This window comes from Larus michahellis, chromosome 3 (assembly GCF_964199755.1).
Source record: "Larus michahellis chromosome 3, bLarMic1.1, whole genome shotgun sequence".
Classification (NCBI taxonomy): Eukaryota; Metazoa; Chordata; class Aves; order Charadriiformes; family Laridae; genus Larus; species Larus michahellis.
The window spans coordinates 48,195,410-48,217,458 of NC_133898.1; positions in this window are offsets into that span (position 1 = coordinate 48,195,410).

Consider the following 22,049-nt stretch of genomic DNA (forward strand, 5'->3'; position numbering starts at 1 on the left):
CAAAATTCAGATTTTCTGGATGTCTGTGGAATAACTGCTGGTTCCTTTACACTTAACAGAACTAAGACAGCATTTTAACAGTCTAAACATGAGCATGAATATCATGAATATGTGTGTGTGGGAAATAAGATACTTATTTGTGTCAGTAGAATCATCAAAAGATCTTGATATTTCATGGACCTCTGAATAGCCATAGGGCATGCATAAAAATAATGTATTTACATCCAGGGGGCAGGGGGAAACCAGTCCCTTAGTGTCCCATCACCTAATTAATGACTTAATGTCAGCTAGTTCCTTCCTAAAGAAATAAAATATCAATAATAATAGAAAAAGAAGACAGATTTAGTTGGAAACAGCTGGGGTGAGAAAAGCCAGTGGCAGAAGGAAAATATTTGAAGTATGAGGATTACTTGGATGGAAATAACAGACTTTCTGACCTCTGCAAATATTGAGTAGAGACTTTGTACCCTGCGAAAAAAAAATAATCATACACACAGGGCCAGCCTATCAAAGAAACTAAGAAAAAACCCAAACCTTCTGTTTTCACAGTCCATGGTTAATCAGCATTTGATTTTGAACAATTCTCAGTGACCACCATTCTCCTTCTGTTCCTTTGTTTTTATCAGTTCTGAACTTCAGAACATACAGTCACTTCCAGTCATTGAACATACGCCATTTATCCCTATCTGAGAAAAGTCGATATTGCATTGTATTCCTGGGTTGCAATAGGCAAATGACTCAGCATTCATGCTTAGAAAATTATTGTTTAAGTAACTTTCAGAACTTGTCTTTCATGACAATGACTTCTTTGAATCTGAGCCCTCTGTTTAGTTGTAAAGAACACTCCAGAGTGCATGGGTGTGAAATTGATGTTGTGACCCTTATAGGGAGAAAAATTCCCCTGGCAAAATCCTCACAAAACCCAAACTGATAGCATCCTCTCGGGATAATTACCTGGTTTCATGTGGTGACTGATTCATACAGATTCCTTTTTTTCCTTCCTCAGGGCATGAATATTACAGCAATAGTAACAACCTAAATAGACTTTTTGTCCTACTGCAGTCCTTTTCAACCCCTTAATTTCCATAGAATCCCCATTAAAGTAGTTTTAGAGTCAGTATTTAGATAACAGATTTTTGCTTCTGAAATTGATGTATGCAATTTTATCTCTAGAGCTTATACTATTTTGCGTCGTTCTGTCTCTAATATCTCACAGTCTGCAGTACTATCAGACACTCAGGAGCTCGTAACACATGCTTATCAGAATTAAAAAGTTAAATTATTGTGCTAATTTCTTAAATTTCAGACAAATTCTGCTAGCATATTAAATATATGACTAGATATTTGTTCAACAGCCAGCAAGCTCAGGAAGATCCCTAACATAGCCTCCACTACCTGGGAGACAAGAAACACAGCATGTGGAAAGGTCAGAAAGCTTTAGTCCCCCTGGGGGGCACCAAAGAACTGCGCAGAGATGAAAAGACTGAGGATCCCTCTGATGGCTACATTACCGCAGCCACACTTTTTATTCCATCCCAGCTATTAAGTACAATGGAAGAGAAAAAAATGACCATAGGCCGAACATAGACCACCAGAGACTGAACTCACCCCACATCAGAGGTACTGTAATAGAAGATCAGCATCAGAGGGCTCTTCTTTACCTACCCGGCCAGCTACCAGCTGCTGGCCCCTTCCTTCCCCACACCCTATACGGGAACTTTTCAGGTGACCATAAGACCTCTCGTTCTCTACTTTGCAGCACTGGCACGTTACTTGAATCTTTCACTGGGGCCAAATGACAAGTGTGTCAACCTGAGCGTCGCATATAGATCCCAAGAATATGTTACAGATGTCACCGAAATGGAAGCAGACATGGACTGACCTCTGGGAGTCCACGGAGCAAGTGGCTGTTAAAGGGAGATGGGTTCAAGAACGGCTTAGGAGGGGAGGGTGCTAGGATTAGTAACCCAACTCTGAATCAACCGAACCTAGACAAGGTCACATAGACATGCATAGTACCAGCGAAGAAACCGTAGAGAACACCACAGGTCAGAGCTGTAATTTCAGGAAAGCTGAGTATGAGAAGACACAGCATATGTCTTTTCAGCCTCCTTTGCCCTTCACACCTGTTCAAGCCTCTGCATGGCACACCACGACTTGGACCAAACATTGTGGATTCTTGCCCAAACCTTTCTCCAACCTGCTTCCACCATTACTACATTTTTCCCCTCTCTGTGCACCTCCGGTTTCTTCCCACTTCTCAGCCTGTCTGAATTCAGGTTCTCACCCGGTTCTTGTCCATCTGTTCAGCATGTTGTAGCAGAAGCTCCCCAAATTTCCAGCGCAGGATGACAGACAGGCCCCCAGGGCTTTAAAGAGAAACATAAATGGTCACTTGAGAGTCAGGACAGAAAAGTAACGTTGAGTGCTGAGCAGAACTAGTTTTAGAGCATAACAAAGAAAGCAAAGAACAAATATCCAAAGAGTGGAAAACAGCCTGTATGTGATAAAAGTAGAAAGGAGATAAAAACAACAGTGACAGCCCCCCTGAGAATGAGGGCAAAAAAAAAAAAGAGATAGGTAAAGTTTCCCTCAGTCGAGGGCACTGTACTGATCAGCACTACTATATTCATGTCAGCAGTCCTTTACTCACCTTTAGGAAGAAAAAGAAAACTGCTTTTTTGGTTTGGCACTCATCACATTTTACCACTCCAGACTCAGCAAAAGTAACAACTTTTACTTTATAGATGAGGTTAGGTAGGCCAGAATTTTAAGGAATGTATGCACGTTTGTTCTTTCTGCTTCACCCTTATGACACAGCACAGTAGTGGAGACTGCAGCACTAAAAAGTAAACTTGGATGCAACACTGTCACTTGCCTACTCTACACCCTCACATTAATGTTTCCCCCAAGTCCCATCACTGTTTAATCTCTCCATTGACACAAAGACTCAACCTAGCACAAGCTCACCTGTGATCCTCAGCTCTGCTTGATGAACTTGGTCCCTGAGTGGTCCACACAGGCACTTTATGGTCCAACCCTGTTGGAATGAAGGGCATCGTAGCAAGCACGGGCTGACATTAGAAGATTGTCACGGGGACATCATGACCACAGGACCTGGATAACAAGTTAACAGAGGCAGGGGGAGAAGAGAAGGAGAGACTCCCGTACACGTGTAAGATGGGCACTTTGGGCAGGAAGGGAGCTTCTAGTACAGGCATGTGGCCGACTGCACTTTGACATGTGAGGTAGGTTCCAGGGCTGAGGGTGAAGAGACTGGCACCATTTAAGGATTGAGATGTTAGCTGCTTAATTCCTGCATGAAACATGAATCCTACCCTAATAGTGCTAGAAAAGTACTGTATGTTTTATTATAGTGTTTTTTTTCTAGTTGTCATTTAGTTTGCTGCAGGGTTTGACTTAACTTTCCAAGCCAATTCCACCTTAGCATACAACAGTGTTCCACCTGGGAATATGTTAATGTGTTTCCTATCTGACCAAAAGTGCATTTGACAATGAACTTCACAAAAAATGGTGAGGAACAAAGAATTAAAAACCTTGAAATACTGCACATTTAGACACGTACAATCATGACATGGAAGAAACAATTTAAATCTTTTTCACATAAAAATATTCAAACTAGTCTTACTGTTATGCCTAGAGAGTACTATATGTTAGATTTATCACAATGTAACTAACAACATATTTTCATTTTCACTTGTCACATGCCAACACTAATTTTTATACCCAGTGTTATGGCACAAAATTGTAGTGGTAGCCATAGTGGCATGACAGAGTCTATAAAGATTCAAGTTAGTGATTAAATATAATTTCCCTTATGTTCTCAACATTAAGCTGTGATTCACTTTGTTCTTTAATGAACTTAATTATTCATTCAAAGCAGTAAATAACTCAAGTTTGAAAAAAACTCTACAATAATAAGATACGTCAGTAGGTAATAGGTCCTATTACCCAAATGTCTTACATTTTTAAGACCCCTTGATCAGCTAACAGTTTACGATAGTTTTGAAATTGAATCTTACAAACTGCCATCCATTAAGTTGCTTTTTTCCCCCTTCCATTTCTGTTTTCCCCTACTGCTAAAATTAAAACAAAAAGATAAAATGGTCTGATCTGATAACAAAAAGAGCTGTTTAGCCAAATTTATGTTCCTGATGGTTTTTTCTTACGTAAATGTATGTTTATTTTTATGTGCACACACTCACACAGAGGTATGAGTGCTTGTATATCCAAACGCAGTTGCACCAGTAATGAATGCCAGGTAAGCTATTTATCCATCATTTAATTTTCTATATTTAAATCAGACCCACATATAACAAAGAAACCTGAATTTATTTACCGATTTAGCTCCATCTTTGTCCCCTCTCTTGTGTTTCTCTAAGCAAAGCCTTCATAGGAGCCACATTTCTGGTCTGAAGGAGAAAGAATGGCAGGGGAGGAAGGAGGATGTATGACCTGTAGCTCCACAAAGACTTAGAACATTTCCTCAAAATGAAGCGTTCAATCTTCACAAGAGAAACTCAACGTGGAAAAGCAAATAGATTTAACACAACAAATAGTCTGCATGTACTTAATTTACTTCATTTAGTGGGTTTTGTAAGCCAAGACTGATCTAGGTGCTTAAAGAACTATTGCATGGAGTCTCTTTACCAGCCTGTTCCCTCCAATCACGTGCCCTCTGACGTGCCCTTATTTCAATTCTTCTGGGACAGGCTTTCCCCTTAAAATTTCTTTGTTCCAGATTTACAGTCAGAATTATTTCCTCTTTTCACCTAGCCAAGACCATAAGTCAAACTAGTTTACTGCTCCCAGTACAACAGATATAAAATTTCGAAGGCATCAAGTCCTACACCAGCAGGTACAAGCTGAAAAGACGTTGAAAATAGAAGGGCTTAAGCAAAGGGCAAAATTTCAGTAGGAGGAAGTATTTCTGTGGGTTCTGCAAAATGTTTGAGGATTTGTTTAGAAGTGTATAACTAAGTTGATCAGATTATTGAGCCTCAATGTTGTTTAACGTTTACAAAGTCAGCTGTTTTAAAGACAAAATCAAATTTTAGTTCCACTTTAACCACAGAGTGACTACTACTATGCTTCAGAGCCAAAATCTGTGCTTCCACTTGCCTGGCAGCTCTCAGCACCATTTCTCCTTATCTCCATCCATGTGTATATGGCTAGTATTTATGATTGGTATTGCCATACCTGTAGTGATCTGGTTTAGAATGTTTTTTTAAACAAAACACTGGTCTGTCATATGAAGACATCAGCAGAAGTGTGTTCTGCCACTGCATCCCTCGCAGTGCTTTCCCCAGCAGGTGCTGCACCTGCAGCAAGCGGCAGTACAGTGGGGACGGGCAGCGGTGTTCTGCTGGGACCCAACGAGACCTCATCCAACAGGCAAATCACACTGTGAGAGCAAGTGTAATGGGATTGAAGCCAATTTCTGTAAATTGAGAAAAGTAGATCTTAAATACTTTGATTACCTTAACTTCTGCTACTGTTTTTTTTAGGGGGTGAGGTAGGTGGTTGTGTGTTGTGTGTCGTCTTAGAGATTTCCTTTCCAAAGCAGCGACCTTCTTCCTATTAGTTGCTGCACAGTCATAAAGCTAATTCCCCTAGTAGATATTTTCACAAAACAATCTCATTAGAAGCAGAAAGAGAGTACAAACAGAATAGCCATTTCCATCATTTTAATGCCCTAAAACAATTTCAGACTCCTTCTACTTTTCTGTAAACACCACTTCATTGTATTGACTTTCTCTGCAGATTGCATTTATTCTAGTACAGGGGAGCCAAACGAAGTTTTCCAAATCATTTGTGTTCTTTGAGTGAGAAAACATAACTATCATTTTGGCATACAAATTGAGATTTTATATCCTCAAAATTTAACACTTCATCCTGGAGCTACCTGAAGCCAATAGGCCCTTATCAAATAGGGTCTATTAAAGCTGGTCCTTGAAATTGCATTAACATACCATTAACAGCACAATTAATATAGGTATCTTAAAACAGAAGGGAATCTTGCGGTGGAGAGTTCCAACAAAACTTCTCGGCATTAGATGTGCAGCAAATGAACTAATGTAAAATCCAGTCTCTTGTTGTAGGAATGTGAACATCATGTCGGTAACAGTCAAAAGATTACAAGCATAAGGCTATTCAGAATAAAACCAGTGATTTATTTCACTTAATAGCTCTGTTTTGACAGTGATTTCCAAGACAGATGCCTGTTCACCTATGTATATTAACACCTACTACTAAAATTGGCCTTAAATTAGGTCTTGATTAGGATATTTGCTTTGTAGGAAGCTCACAACATGTTTCAGAGGAAAGGATATGAAGTCACAACCACAGGGCAGAGATGTTTCCTAATTCTTTGGTGGTCTGCACATGAATATAAGCACTCATTAGTACATCTTTTACAATCTAACTAAGAAATTTACTATGGTATTTCTATTGCTCATCCAAATATCTCACCTTCTGAAATAATATTAAACTCCTAATCACTAAACTGAGCTTCTTAGATTCCTTTTCCTACTGCAAAAAATATTTTGTTATTTTGAAAAACACTGCCTTTTAATTTCCTTGGGTAACCTCTGATTTTACCCTTTAGAAAAGGTCACTACTGTTAACCCCTTATTGAAAAATCTATTACTGCTTAGATTCCTTTCTTTATTCTTTTTTTTTCCAATTTTATCCAATTGCTAAAGATATTCTTTTAACAGCAACCTCTGAAAAGCATTAGCCAAAAAAAATCAGTTTAAATAAGCCAAATTAACTAACCCTCCAGTCAATAACAAAAGAGGAAGATAAGTCTTCCAAACATGCAGTATGCTCTGTTTGTTCTATAAAGTACTGGGTTTTGGCAAGCTTTTGGACATTGTAAAAATAAGAATAAATCCACTAGGCCTTTTTGTTACAGCCGATCAATAGGTGTTTCTGTTGTACACAGATAATCAAGTTTTTTCTCAGTGCATGAAAGCAAAGAACATTCAGAGAAATCACCTTTGTTTGTGCCTAGTATTAAACATAAATAAATATTATTTATAAAAGCTATATTTAAAGCAAATTCTTAGCTGCTTTGGTGAATGTACAATATATTCATTTCACATATTTTAATCTATTCAGTATTTGAAAGCTGCTTTAAGTAAAATAAAGATTAAGGAAAACACTGAATTTGGGCTATATAATCTATTCTGTAGAAAGTATATCATTTTCTGATGACCATTCAAACAGTTACTTTCAGGCATGAAAACAGCAAAATATGACTATGGAAAAAATATTTTTATCTGTCCTTTGAAAACTTGGGAACAGCTAGAACCTTTTCTCCATGAGGCAGATGCAAAAACACACTCACAGCATTGAAAAGGCACACGGGGATGTTGGAGCGCAGCACACCTGCTCCTTCCACGAAGACTTCAGGTCCCGTTGTGAGGCAAAAGACAAGTCTGGGGAAAACAGTTCTCTTTTTGGTGGAACTTTTGGTGGAACAAGTTACCATTTATAGGCAGTTTCCCCTTTGCAGTCCTCCAGGAGAACCAGAAAGAATCAGTCTTTCACCTTGAAATTTATGCTGGGCCAGCCTTGTCCAGGAAATGAACTATCCAGCCCTTTTGATTAACAAAAGCATCATTTCACTCCTTTGACTATGTGAAATGTCTCTGTGTTGAAACTAGGTAGCATCTCATGCATTTAACAGTAAATAGGTATTTTCCTTAACTAAAGGCAAGATTCTCTTCCTTTCTCTGGTAACTCATGTTTCAATATTGTCCTCTGTTTGTCTTGCACTTTGTGCTGCATTTGGTAGTTTACTAAGCATTGTAGTCCGCACATTAGCATATATACTTGATGCCCCACCCCTGAAGGTGTTCAAGGCCAGGCTGGATGGGGCTTTGATCAACCTGGTCTAGTGGGAGGTGTCCCTGCCCATGGCAGGGGGGTTGAAACTAGGTGATCTTTAAGGTCCCTCCAAACCAAACCATTCTATGATTCTATATCTAACCTCTAAGTGAGATACATTTTTCATAGTCCGTTATTGTCTTTTGACTGAGACCAGATACAATGATAATCGATCAATTTGGGATGAAAACAGGTTAAATGGATTTGAAAACTTTGACTTCCTCTCAGTATCTTTCTCCTAAGCTGCATGTTATATTCAGTGTTTCTAGTTCTAAGGTGATACTGTGTCTGTCTTTACACCAAGGTGAAATTAGCCATCTTCACTGTATTCTGGAGCCACCTGGTGGTCCTCAGCACCGCTGAGGAGTCTCTAGTGGTTCAGGGTTTAAAGACCAGGGGCTTCCTTCACTTGTCTCCAAGACTGTATTATATAGATTGGATTAAATGATGAGAAGATTTGTTGAAAATTAATGCAAAACTTCCCCATGGTGGAGGATAGACTAGGTGGGCGCATGAATTTTCCTGCTGGTTTACATCAAGATGTATAAAGAAATATTCAAACCTGCAGAAGTTAACAAAAAATAAGAGTGGTGTTTTTATGGACAGATGTCTCATTCTGGGCAGAAAGTAACAATCAAGTGGAAAAGTGAAGCACCGAGGAGCAAATCTCTGCGACAGTATAGTGGGTCCATTTGTCATGTTTACTGTGGGACTATCCAAAGCACTTCTATCAGATGCCAACATTCAGTCTTTTGAGCCATTCCTTTGATTCATGCTGTTTGCAATGCAATGATACTTTTTCATAATGAAGGCAATGATTTCACACCTCTGTACCATCTTTCATCCAGGTGAATCACATACCACCTAAATTTCATACTACTTACACATATTGCGCATAGAAATTGTTTTGTGGGCCACTGAAATAGGGCCATTATTTCTCTTTATGCCAAGAGAAAATTGAAACAGATGGAAAAGCCTGTTTAGGAACTTCTTGATACAAATCTCTCTCCCCCTCTCCTCTACAATACAGTAACTAAATTGCGAAGTCCCTTCTTTTTGCAATAGATCCCCTGCTATATATCCAAGACCAGACTCCTAGAATAAATTAAAACAAACTGCAGTAAGTCTGGGATGATACTCTTGTGATTGAGAGGCCAGAAGTCATATCCATAACTCTTACATTTTCAGAATTTCTATAAGTATTACTTCTCCATATTTTCTTCATGTCATTTCAAAACTTGCTTTCAGATCTTGTACCTTATTGATAAAACAAGTCTGAGGCACACAAGCTTCGCAGTTCTTTTTCTGAATTTTATTAATCAGATAACTCTTTACATTTTCTTTTTCGGTGGTGTTTTTCTTCAAATTGTATTTTCAATCTTTGAGCTTATTTATTTAAAACAAGTCCAAAACTGTACGGATTTGATTTTTTTCTGACATTCTACCTACCTAAAAAATCTCTACACATGCTAAAATAACAGCCAAAGGCAGGTAGCATCTGTTAACTTTTGCAAGCAACTTTGTTTTATCATATTCTTATTTTACAGCTCACTATTGTATCCCTGAACAATAAGGGAGCTTATTTCACAAATCACTACAAAATGCCTTTCAGATAGTTATCACATAGGTACGATCATCATAAACCTGTCTTAGACGCTTTGCCGGTCTTAAAATCATAAAAGTTCATGTTGAACCTGACTTCGGTCATGATGACAAGCACTGCTAAAGGCCATTGCATCTAATGGAAGATATGCATAGCTGCTGAAGTAGGATTTACTCTAATGGAACAGTAGTAATCCAGGAAAAATACGGGTCCAAAACAGTTTACACACAGTCAAAGACAGCGTTGAAACAAAAATGTATGTTTTGTCTTTGATCATTGACTACAGCAGATATTGATTAACAAAAGCCCAGCAGAAATAACCAGCCTCTACCCTCACAAACGATCACATATAAATTATAACATGCTTTTGTTACATTTTAGCATGAATTTGCAGCTGTTTCCAAACATGTGGGGCCAAAGTTACTCATAATTTAACTACCATAAATTCTGCAGAATTAGATGAGCTAAATTAATTGAACTCAAAAGGACAACTAATTCAGTTGTTGTTGAATAAATATCTTTCTTAGCTTTAACCTCACCTGGAATTCCAACAGGTGTCGTAGCTTTCAGTGGGCATATTGCCTCTTCCTTTTGTGTGGAAACATAATGGCACAGAAGGAGGTGGCTCCAGTAGTGGGTGCAGATAGTTCAATTGGGGGAATCCAGAAAACAAATTTCATGCAGCCTTTTTTCACAACTCAAGGATAAAGTAGTTTTATATAAAATTTGATCTGTTAAAATTCATTAGCTTTAAAAAAACCCAACAAACTATCTGAATAACAAAAAGTCACAATAAGTCACAATATCTTCCAAGATAGTGCTTCTCAAAAACGTGGTAGTTTTATGTTTATGTTTTTGTTTATGTTTATGTTATCATACAAACAAAACAAAACAAAAAGTCTTGCTAAAACCTGAGATTGAGTTAACAAACTTAACCAACAAGAACCTTTTTCTCAATGGAATCTTGTAAACAAAGACTTGCCAACATGGGGTCACTGAGGAAAATTAATCCAAACTATCTAAAGGTGTTCTTTCATAGTGACTTTTATGTACCATGTTAAAGACTAATTCAGAATTAAAGTGTCCTTAATTAAATTTAGCTTTATTATTTCCAGTGAATTCAAGCGACTAGCATTGCAGCCATTTCTGTTCTGACTTGGGGCATCTATACAGGCATTCAACATTGCTTAACTAATCCACTTAGAAAACTAATTAGGCTTAATTTTCCTGGATGTTCTCACGTAAATGGGCTCACAGATATGTACTGAGTAAATCCCACCTCGTATAAAACACCAGAGTGGAAATACAGGAGTGGAAATGCCTACACCATGTCCTATGGCAGGCAAGAAGTCAGGGATTGATGATTGCAGTTAGCATCACTCCAAAGACATGAGCAAGGGGTAGTTTACAAAAGCCGGTTCTATTGATCCAGACCAAACTGTCCCCAGTTCAGACCTGCCTTGACACATCCTTCTGTCAGAAAACCAGTAGGAAATTTTGAATCAGTGCTATGCTTCTAAACAATTTCATTAGTAAAGAGGAGTTTGAGACATGACTGAAAGCTACCAGGAAAGCAAGTAACAAAACTGAACAGGTTCAGAAAAAGTAGAAAGCATGCACTGACATTAAGATAGATCGAGTGCCTAGGAAAATGAACAAGAAACTTATTTACCAAAAAAATTATTAGAGCATGGACTCGATTTTCTAAGGCATAGAATAGAAATTCAGTTTCAAATAAGAACTGGAGAGAGGGGAGGGAAAGCACACAGCGTGAGAGACAAGTTTTAGAGACACGCAGATAACCAGACTTTGATAGATTTTTGTCAACACCTCATGACTTAAAAAGCCACTAATTCCTTGAAGAAAGGGAGAGACAGACAGACAGACAGACTGAGCATAGTGAGCTAAGCAGAAAAAAAGCTTACACAGAGTGAGTTTGAAGGAAAAATGTGATTCACTGCTAGCAGAAGTGAAGTCTGCGATAAATGGACCAGAGTGAAGAGAAAACATACTCATAACTGAGAAGTTAGTACTGAGGTTTAGGGATGAACTGGTTCATGACAATTTGAAGACAGTCTTGCAGCAACCGTATATTGATTTTCTGCATTCAGGGTGAAGTACCCTGCTTATGGGAAAGAAATACAGTAATTGCAGCAGAGCAGTTGTCATACACTGTAACATCAAATGGAGTATACAGAAATCTTGGAGTAAAACAGAGAGTAGAAAGGAATCCCCTGCAGCCCCTGAACACTGCTTTTCTTTCAGATTTTTTTTTTGGGTGAAAGTTTGCAATATAAATCCTACATTCACATTTTGGATTTCTTTATCCTACATGCAAGTTTGGATACTGTAAGCATAACTTGTTAGCAAAATCAACCAGACAGTTACAAATTAAAGTAGCTCTAATTCTGAAGAATAGACAACTATCCTGAAAAAGGAAACCAAATGTATTGGGTTTTTTTTTTTCCTAATGTCAGACTGTAAATATAATTAATGAGACTGAATGTGGCAACAAAAGGTAGGTTCTTTATATCTATATGTAAATATTTAAATATCTGATTCATTAAGGTATTACATTGTTCCACAGCAAAACATTTCTACCCTTCCTAGTGATTGTATGACCATAACTGGATGTGGGCAATATTACTAGATTATCTCTGTTATGGAAAGGGAACATTTGGAGCTGGTGCAGACCAAGAGCTTTCTGCAACCAAACAAGCTAGCAGAACACGTTCGTTGCCTTTTCGTAAGCAACAAGATGTCTGTGAAAAAGGTCTCTGAGAGGCACAACACATGCAATTGGAACAGGTTTCAGAGTAAATGGCACTACATTATCACAAGTTATGGGCTTTAAAACTAACAGTGAATTAATCTGCTATTAAAAGAGGGAAGGCAGATGGCAAGCGTAAGCACCATCATCTATGCTCTGCATCCACTGAGGAAATGGAAGATGAAAGAAATGTTTCATCCTGTAAAGAACTAGAATAAAGAAATGAAAGTTATCCAAAGCATAACAAGGCAGTTGTCTGTAATTATTATAAGGCTGAAGACAAAGACAGAAAGTCAAAACTGGAAGGAGAGCTTTTTCCATGCTAGAACTGATGAAAATGGAATAAGAATAATTAGTTTCATCACTCAGAAAAGATGGTACTTAAGAGCACAATGTTTCACCAAAGAAAGCTCATCTGGGTATTCAGAAATTGTGTTACTACCAAACATGGTAGGTAATGGCTACATTACATTACATTACCAAATGTACTACGCGTATATAATATAATGATTCAAAACAGAAGAGATATAAAAGGGAAAACAGAAGCCCAGCCATCTGTTTACCAGACCTGTCTTATAAAAGTAATTCTAAGAAGTTTGCATAGTAAAAAAAAAAATGAACCAAAATGAGTTGAATCTTTTAGCAAATGTAGACTCTTCTAATGAAATTGAACATTAAGGGTCATTAGAATCACAGAATCACAGAATGGTAGGGGTTGGAAGGGACCTCTGGAGATCACCTAGTCCAACCCCCCTGCCAGAGCAGGGTCACCTACAGCGGGTTGCACAGCAACGTGTCCAGGTGGGTTTTGAATGTCTCCAGAGTTGGAGACTCCACCACCTCTCTGGGCAGCCTGTTCCAGTGCTCTGCCACCCTCAAAGTAAAGAAGTTCCTCCTCATGTTTAGGTGGAACTTCCTATGCTCAAGTTTGTGCCCATTACCTCTTGTCCTGTCCCCGGGCATTAACAAGTTTTGATCACCCCACTTGGGCTGGCATATTAAGTACTTCAGATTAGAGTTCTCCATTTATTATACCAATGCTATTTAAAGAAAGATTAAACAAAAGATTCACAGTAAGCTAAACTTTACAGCAAAGTATCTGGAAAACAAAAAGTGTTACCCAAAAGCCCTTAGTGCAACACAACAATTTATTTAGAAAAAAAACCAAAACAAAACAAAAAACACAACCAAAAAACCAAAAACACAACAAAAAGAAACAAAAAACCCAAAACAAAACAAAAAACACCCACCAAAACAAAACCCCAAGCTAAATTAATTTGCCGAGTGCTTCCCCTGCAATGCAGTTTTGTCAGTTGTATAACTACTATGCTTGCATGGTGACACTTTAATGACTGAATTTCCCCTTGTCCCAGACACAATCATCAGCTGCAATCATGCCTTTAACTCTCTATCATCCAAAGGGAAATAACAGATTTCTAACACTGAGACGCTTAGTGAGCAAGCCTTTTTGCACAGTAAAGCTATACACTGTTTAGATAGTGAGGAAATTAAATGCTAGATTCAGGACTACTCTTCAATTAACCGTCTAAGGGTCTTATTACACCAGAAATAGGAACACACATTTTTCCCCCATTGGGGTTAATAAGAGTTATGAATGTGACATAGAAAATTGGATCTTGGCTCCATTTATTCACATATCAACAATTAATTCAGAATGCCATGGGCTCAATTGAAGACGCAATATAGTCCGTAGGTAAAAATGTTGATTAATGTACAGCCACCAGGATGTCAACAGTATAAGAACAAGAACAATATTGGATCTCTGTGGCTCCATCCACACCACTGTGTAAAGCCAGTCCCAGGCAAAAATAAGGGCCTGAATCAGCTGCTTCCATGTTGATGTGCCCTCAGGACTGACTAGTATCTGCAGAGGAAAAACCTCAGGCGTATTCAGTGCTCAGAGTAACCTCCAGTGCACATCTATTAGTTGCATAGACGGTGTGACATGCAAGACCGCCTCCAACTCTCCTATTCACCTTTGCGGTGACAACCTTTCTAGAAGGTGAAATACCATCAGCCCTAAGATCAGTGCAGGCTGCCTACGACAGACAGTACTGGCACCAGACAGCAGTTGCACCCTTATCAAGCAGGAAAAAAGCGTAACGTTCCCCTGGGGTTATACCACCAGGTGATACGCTATCAATAGGATAAATCTTTAGGAGTGGCTAAATTAAACTTGGCAAACTTGAAAACACACACAGAGGGTCATCGCAAATCTTTACCAACTTCCTCTCTTGGTCCAGGGCGAGAGCCTGGTAAAACGACGGCCGCTCTACTGCTCAGAGGTGCATTACTTGCATTCCCACACCTGTGGGGCCACTGCCCACACCTTGCCCCTGCCCATGCAGTCCAAATGACTGTACAACATGCAGTGACTGTGAGTCCTCCTCTGGAAAGGGTTTATTTCCATCAGCTGCAGAGTAGTCCAGGACATAGTGCAGACTCCTCTTCCTCCCTTCCCCAAAGTTTTAAAGAGGCAGGAGAATTATGAAAGAAGTGAGTGACGGACACGGTGACAAGCATTTCTTTCTTTCACTGTCCCGCATTTTTCTGTGGATTAGATGGAACTGGTTAATGGTGTTTTGATGGCTGCATTGAAAACAATGTATAGGGCACCTAGAGCAAAGGGATATGTGGGGTTTTTTATGAATTATGAGAAATACATAAAAAGCAATACATGGTCACCAGAGACTGTTATTTTTTCCTTTCTCTGCTAATTGCTGCTTAAAGAAATAAACTTTCAAAATCTTTTTTCTCGGTCATTTAAATGTCAAGGAAAATTATGCAGAAAATAAAAGCCACGGGCAGTGTAACATCTAGACAAATTACTGGTGGGTTTTGCAGGCTGCAGAAATTCCATTCAGGAAAAATCCCTTCTGGTGAAGCAATCTCTTATGTCCATCTCAGGAGCATGGATCATGACTAACTATACCTCCAACAATCTCTCAGAAAATCTCCAGAAGCCCACCAAAATCAAAACCCAAAAGCAGGTCTTTGGAAAGGATCCACATCCCTCCCTCATTACTCATTCATTGTCTGTAGGACTGTTAAAACTAAATTTAGCAGCCAGCAAGCCACATGGAATTTTTTGCTTTTCTGAGAGCATAAACAGCAGGAATCAAAGCTGGGTGCACCCTAGAATCGACACCTGGGTTTGTTCCTAGGCAAGGAATTTATAACAGTATATCTCTGCTTCCTCCTCTGTGTTACGTTTGAGGTACCTTGGTCTCACTGAAGACAGACTCAGCCTTTGTTTTTAACTCCTTGCTTAAGAACAAAAAGGATAAAAAGAATCGGTCAGAGGTTTTATATATTTCTGGCCATTGACAAAAAGTACATATCAGAAATAAGAACTCTAATAAGAAATATGAACTCTAACTGAAAAGGGAATAAAGTACTCATTACTATTTCATGCCTACTTTGCATCTTAAGGTTGCTTTTGTTCTTTTCATTATTGCACTGCTTCCTTTATTTTCTCAAGCACCGCAGGACTGATTGTGACTCACACTGGTTTGCAATGCTAAAATAAAATCTCATCCAATATAACGTGATGAAAAAATGTTGTTTTCAACAAAGTTATATCAGCTTATTGCAGCTAGGGATCTAGATTTGTAACTTGACCAACTCCAGTTGCTCATTTACACCTTGTGAAGTTAAATGAAACAAAACTGGACCTATATGAAGACTTTTCCATGTGTTTTTTTTTTCTCACTTGGTAGAACAAGATCGTTCTTTGACAGCTATATCAACAAAGAGCTATAAGTATCTAAACTGATGGGTACAAAGCCAAAGCCTGACGTTTATACGCCCAAAGCAGCCACTCCTTGGCCACTTAATCCTGAAGTTACTTATGTGCCTGCCAGTAAACACAATCATTTGACAATGCTAAGCAACTTCATGCCTACCTCTTCCCTCACAGAAAAAAAAAAAAATTATAGAAGGCATTTTCCTGGTCTCTGTCTCCTCCAAGGCATAATCCAGTATTTCAGGAAAAGGGGTTCTGGTCTACAAAGTGTTTGGGCATGAAAGCACTTTTCAGGAAAACAGTTAAAGCTAGAAGTGAGCCATTTCCCTTTGTGAGGCTGTCATATTATGTACAAGCAAGTATTTGCAAAGTCAGAGCTAAGCAAGTGACTCAACCTCATGACTAGTCCTCCCACGCAGGAAAAATGTTGTTGGGTGCAGTTCCATTAAATGTGTTTCCTATGCAAAATAAACAGCTTTCAAGAGCCACATGCACACCTTCACCAGACTCAGGGGATGGGTTCCAACCAGCTCCCAATCTCTGCTCTGTTCAAATCTCTTAACAGCTTTTATGTATCCATGTTTAATCACCTAACTCAGCTGTTACACAGAGATATTGGATATTTATTTTAGGAGTCTGGACTCTGAACAGCCCAACTGAAACGTTACAAAGCAGACCCTAAGTGTCCTTAATGCATTTAGCTTTTAGACAGAAAACAATCCAGAAAGATTTTGCAAGCTGCTAACACAGGACTTCATGGAATTCATAACCTAAATGCAAGATGATGATCTCCAAATTCCAGGCTTCAGGAGCCAGAAAACTTAAGGGGCTTACATAGATTTGGCATTTACGCATCAGATTGTGACATTGTCCTTGACATGAGACTCCTGTGCAAACAGGCAAATGGCAGAGGCTGAATAGCGAGGTGGTGAGATGCCTGGCTCCTGGTCAGAGCTGTCTGCCGGAAAGTGCAGACCTGAGCAGGTACTGGGCTTAGAAAGTGAAATCTGGAGTTACACCAAATATTGACAAGAACTGGTAGTGAGGTTGTTCAGCCAATTTCATTAAAAAATGCTGCTCACCTTTTGCAAGAAATCCCGCTCTCTCCAGCCACAGAGAGATCACCTTTAAGGCCTTTTCTCAACCCAGGGGGATTCCACCAGGACATGCAGCCAAGAATACAACTGCAAATACCAGAGAGAGAGAGCAAGTGGTGGTGAAATCTGCTTACAAATGAGTTTTTAATGCAATTTGTAATACCTTAAAAGCATAGGAAACAGAGCGCCCAGACTTTTCCTCCTCCACTCTCAGACATGAACTTTAACCATCAAGCTAGACAGCCCTAGCTTTTCCCTGCTCAAAGTAATACCTAACCATCTGGAGCAAGGCTAAAATTCATTAAAGTGGAGAATAATACATTTTAAGCTATTAGATCACATAAAGACATCTATTATCCAGGCAAAATGAAAGACGACAAACAAGATCTGAAGCTTATTAATCTCCTCAGATTCAGAGAAAGAGGGATGTTTAGATGTAAAACATAGAAACACAATCTTTTCCAGAAGCATACACACAAATACTTATTTCATAAAATCTAGCCTTTTGCTATCTTCTAGGGAAAAACCTAGTTCAGATGTAACTTTAATTTTTACAAACAGTAAAAGATGGCAAAGAATAGACCATGAAATAAATACAGATTTTAGCTTTGTCTTTTCTAAAATAATATGGCAGTTTATAAGCAATAGCAAGTGGTCAAGAATGTCAGGTTTTCTCATTTCTTTTCCAATTTTTTCCTTAACAAGGTAACTTTGAGGCAAATTTACAGTGTGACCAGAAGGCCCAACATAAATCACTTAAGCTCTTTAAAATTACATCGACAGGAATGGAAGATAAAGAAAGAAAAGGTATTAAAACTGCTTCTCTGATCAAGATATACATGATTCCCAAGGCCCAGTAACAGACCAGCTGGTTTTACAATGAAGCCTTTTTCCATCAGGCATTCCTCTACTCTTTAAGGCTAATTGGCAGCGTGCACAGAAGAATTACTGAATCTCAAATTAGCCACTTCTGATAGCACATCACATCTGTTTGTCTGTCATTCTGGTGATACACTGGGATTGTTGAATAATTTGTTTACAAATAGGAGAACAATCTGTGCTAAAAGTTTTGCAGATGAATAGGTACATCTGGAGAAGAGCAACATTACATTGATTGTCTCAGAATAGCCTGGGCATGCTGAAAAACATCCTTTGCAGATCATTAGTCAACAAGATGGCATGTCTTCACAGCCCTGTTAGCTCGAGCTATAATTCAAATGTTGTCTCTAACTCTGAACAATGGTGCTTTTTTTTCATTTACAACTACCGATTCCTGTAGTGCCGGTATATTTCTTCCCAGTCTCAGTTTCTACTAACAGACTGATTTTTGTGGAATTGCCTGCACATGGCTCTTTGGGTGACCTTTGGAGGAAAGCTGCTGAAGATGCTTGACTGGAGAGCAAGCTAAAGGCCCATAAGAGACAAGAGCTTTAATAAGAAACCTCTGACACGGGTGGAGGAAAGCAAGCATCACCCCACCAAAGGCACATCGCTGCTGGGGGAAAAGAAACATTTCTGTGTAAGCAGAGAAAGGAAATAAAGCAGTGATTTCAATGTATCCTTCTGTGTTTAATCGCTTCTTGCTGTAAGAATCATATATCCTTCGGTCTTTGATAATTTCTTACTGTAATCTTAAACGTTACAGCCCTTCATGTAACTTATCTTCAAAAGGAAAGTGTTAGAATATTTTAGTATTTCTCCTTTAGCCAGAGTCTTTCCTTTAAATGGCAGGGCTACTATTCTGTGAAATTAGCAGCAAGAGAAATCTTTTCAGTTATAGCAAAGTTAGAATAAATCCCAGAGCCCACTGTGCACCTTTATGCATTCAAACAGACTTTGTTAAAATCACTGTAACTCATTCTCTAACTAGGAAAAACTAAAAATCTAATGAGGGTTTGGCTCACTATTGAGATACTGCATTCTATTTACTTTCAAGTTCCTTGAAATGCTGCAGATTTTTATACTTCCCTAAACACAATTGCTGAGATTTCAGTGTCATTCTGGTACCTTTAACATATTTGATCAGTAACAAAGCACTCTGTACAACTAATCATCATATCCTGAACTGGAGAAAAGAAACATATATTCCTATTTTGGGGGGGGGCGGTTAGTGAGACATGAGGAAAATTAACGTGACCTTCCACGTTCATCAAGGTCTCCTAATCAGGATTCTGTACTGGGCAGGTGGATGCAGTGGAAACTCTTCAAGACTAACTTCAGGATTAAGTTATACCAAATTTAGAAAAATCTCTTAAACTTTATAATAAAGGGAACTGAAGTCCATTTCTTATTCAAAATCAGCTTCAAAACAAAAACAAGTTAACAGAATCCCGTGGATCCATAAAAAAGAAAATGTGTCTGTAAGAGGTCTGATATTATTGCTTTATTTTATTTTATTATTGCCGTATTTATTTTATTTTATATTATTGCTTTATTTATCTGGCATATTGCTTTGTTTTTTAAATACCTGCTAGTTACCTTACAAGAACTAGATGAAATTTGACTAGCAAGTGTTAAGCAGGATGAAAGTAGTTGACGTGCCAGATATCCAGTGATGAAGGATAGCATGGAAAAATGAGCAAAATTGCCATAAGTCAGAAAGCCCAGAAAAATCTTACATTATTCCCAAATCTCATGGTTTTACAATACACCATTATTATACATTACCATGTCGGAACCCCGTTCTACACAGGTCCCTGCAAGATACAGCTTTGTTTACTTCTATCTGTGTAGGTACTATGATTTTACTAATACATATTAAAAATAATTGAGCTCTAATTCCACTGCTGCTGACAGGAACAAAGCTCCTGAGCGTGGCAGAATGTTAGGAGATTCACAAGACAGAAATGGAAAAGATAATTAAAAAAACCAAAACAGAGAGACTTAACTGTTCTGGGGATGTGACGCCACAAACCAGAAGCATGGAGCTGCTTAATCAACAGGATCACATGCACTAGCAAGAACAAGAAAACAGGCAGCTTAATGACCTGAAGATTCACAGATTGAGTTCACACGATGAAACATATACAGTACAAAAGGCTGCATGTCCAAAAAAGGAAAAAAAAAATAACCCAAACACAACCTTTAAGTCTCTTGGGTAACTGCTGCAAATCTGAGATACTGTCGAACTAGGTGAACTCTTGTTCAACAAATGCATCAATAAACCCTCTTCCCTCATTTACAAGTATATATATATAAAAGCCAATCCAATAGGTGCTAATGCTTAGCACTGTGCCACCTAATCAGCATCTTCATTCCAGAGGCATCATCAGGAACCGAGATTTATGTGCTGAGCACATTTTGAACATTCAGAAAATCATTATCCTTACAGTGATGGATGCACAAGATGGAACAAGGGCAAAAAGACAAGTAGACAGATGTGAGAAAAGGGGAAAATAATATGTAATTCATATATGTCAACCTGATTCATGTAAAGCAGCACAACTACAGCACTTATGAAAAAGTAATTTTACATAAACAGCTGAGGCATCTTGCAAATAAAATACAATAAATTCTCTGGTGGAAGGACATTGATAGAACAACAGAAATGGAGGTGAAAGCTCCACGAAGCACTGTAAAGGCCAAAAAAGAACAAAGCGAAAAGGTTTAGTTACACGCGGATAGAACAGGGTTTTATAATTACTATGGATAGTAGCTAAAAGGAGAGGAAAGATACAAAGGTAACAAGCAGGGGGATCTGGAAAATTGCTTGTATTGTCCTCAGTGAAGCTTAAGGATATTCTGGTTTGCTCCAGTGACACTGAAGTCCACAAAACACGCTCAAGAACGGACACCCAAGAGACAGGCTGGGCCGCGGGACTGTGCAGAGGTAGATGAGGTAGTGCTGGAGAGAGATCAAGTCATCAGTGAGGAAGACAGCTGACCAAAGTCACCCGAGGATAAAACGTGACAAATGAAGCATTGCAGAAGTGTCAACAGCAGAGGACAGAGTTGGAGGGTGACTTCAGTGGAGCTGGGCACAGACAAGGACTGCTCCCTGACTGTAAGTCAAGCAGACAGTCTGGTTTCCACATGTTCTTTCTGGTGTCTGACCTGAACAAAACCCATGGTATTAACACCTACCCGTGCCTTTTTCTCCTTGCAGAAGTGCAGCACAGGCAGTTCTGCTCCACTGTCAGCTTTTGGGCACCACAGCCCGCAGCATGTCTGGGGCGAGTGGCTGCATCCCCGCCGCAGACCTTGCAGAAACCAGTGCAAGCCTGGGAGAGTGGAGCTGGTGCTGCCTGGCAGGTTTGAAAAGGATACATCCAACTTGCAGCGGGGAAATTTTCCTGAGTGCAATATTTAACACCAAGCTATTGTTTGTTTGAGATGTAGAAGTAAGGAAGGTAATGCTTTATTCATACAGAATACTGCAAAATTACCATTGCTTATCAAATAAAAAATAATTGACATTAACCAGCACAGAATAAGACACTTCTTTCTTTGATCGGTAGCACTTTATACAACTATTAGCATAATTTCTTTCAAATGAAAGAAAGCAGTAAATAACAGACTAACATCGAGAATCACACCAAGAATACAATTACCCACTGAACAAATCCTGCAGATAAGCCTGAATTTATTGGACAACTATTTTATTTGCAGGAAAGTACCGGTAACAAACAATTGTTACAGACAGGTATGATAATTTTAGAGACATTTCAAAACTGCTTTTTGCTGTGAAACAAATGAGATTTACCTGTAGCACAAATAACACTGCTAAGGCTGAACAGTCATTCTCGACACCAAGAAAATGCATATAAATTGAATTTCACACACATATACATTAAATCGTTACATGAGAACTGTTAAATAAAAAAAAAAGTGCCTATTTTTCATTTCCAAAATACTTCAAGAAGATGGAAACACCCCTGCTATGCTAATACATTTTCTTGG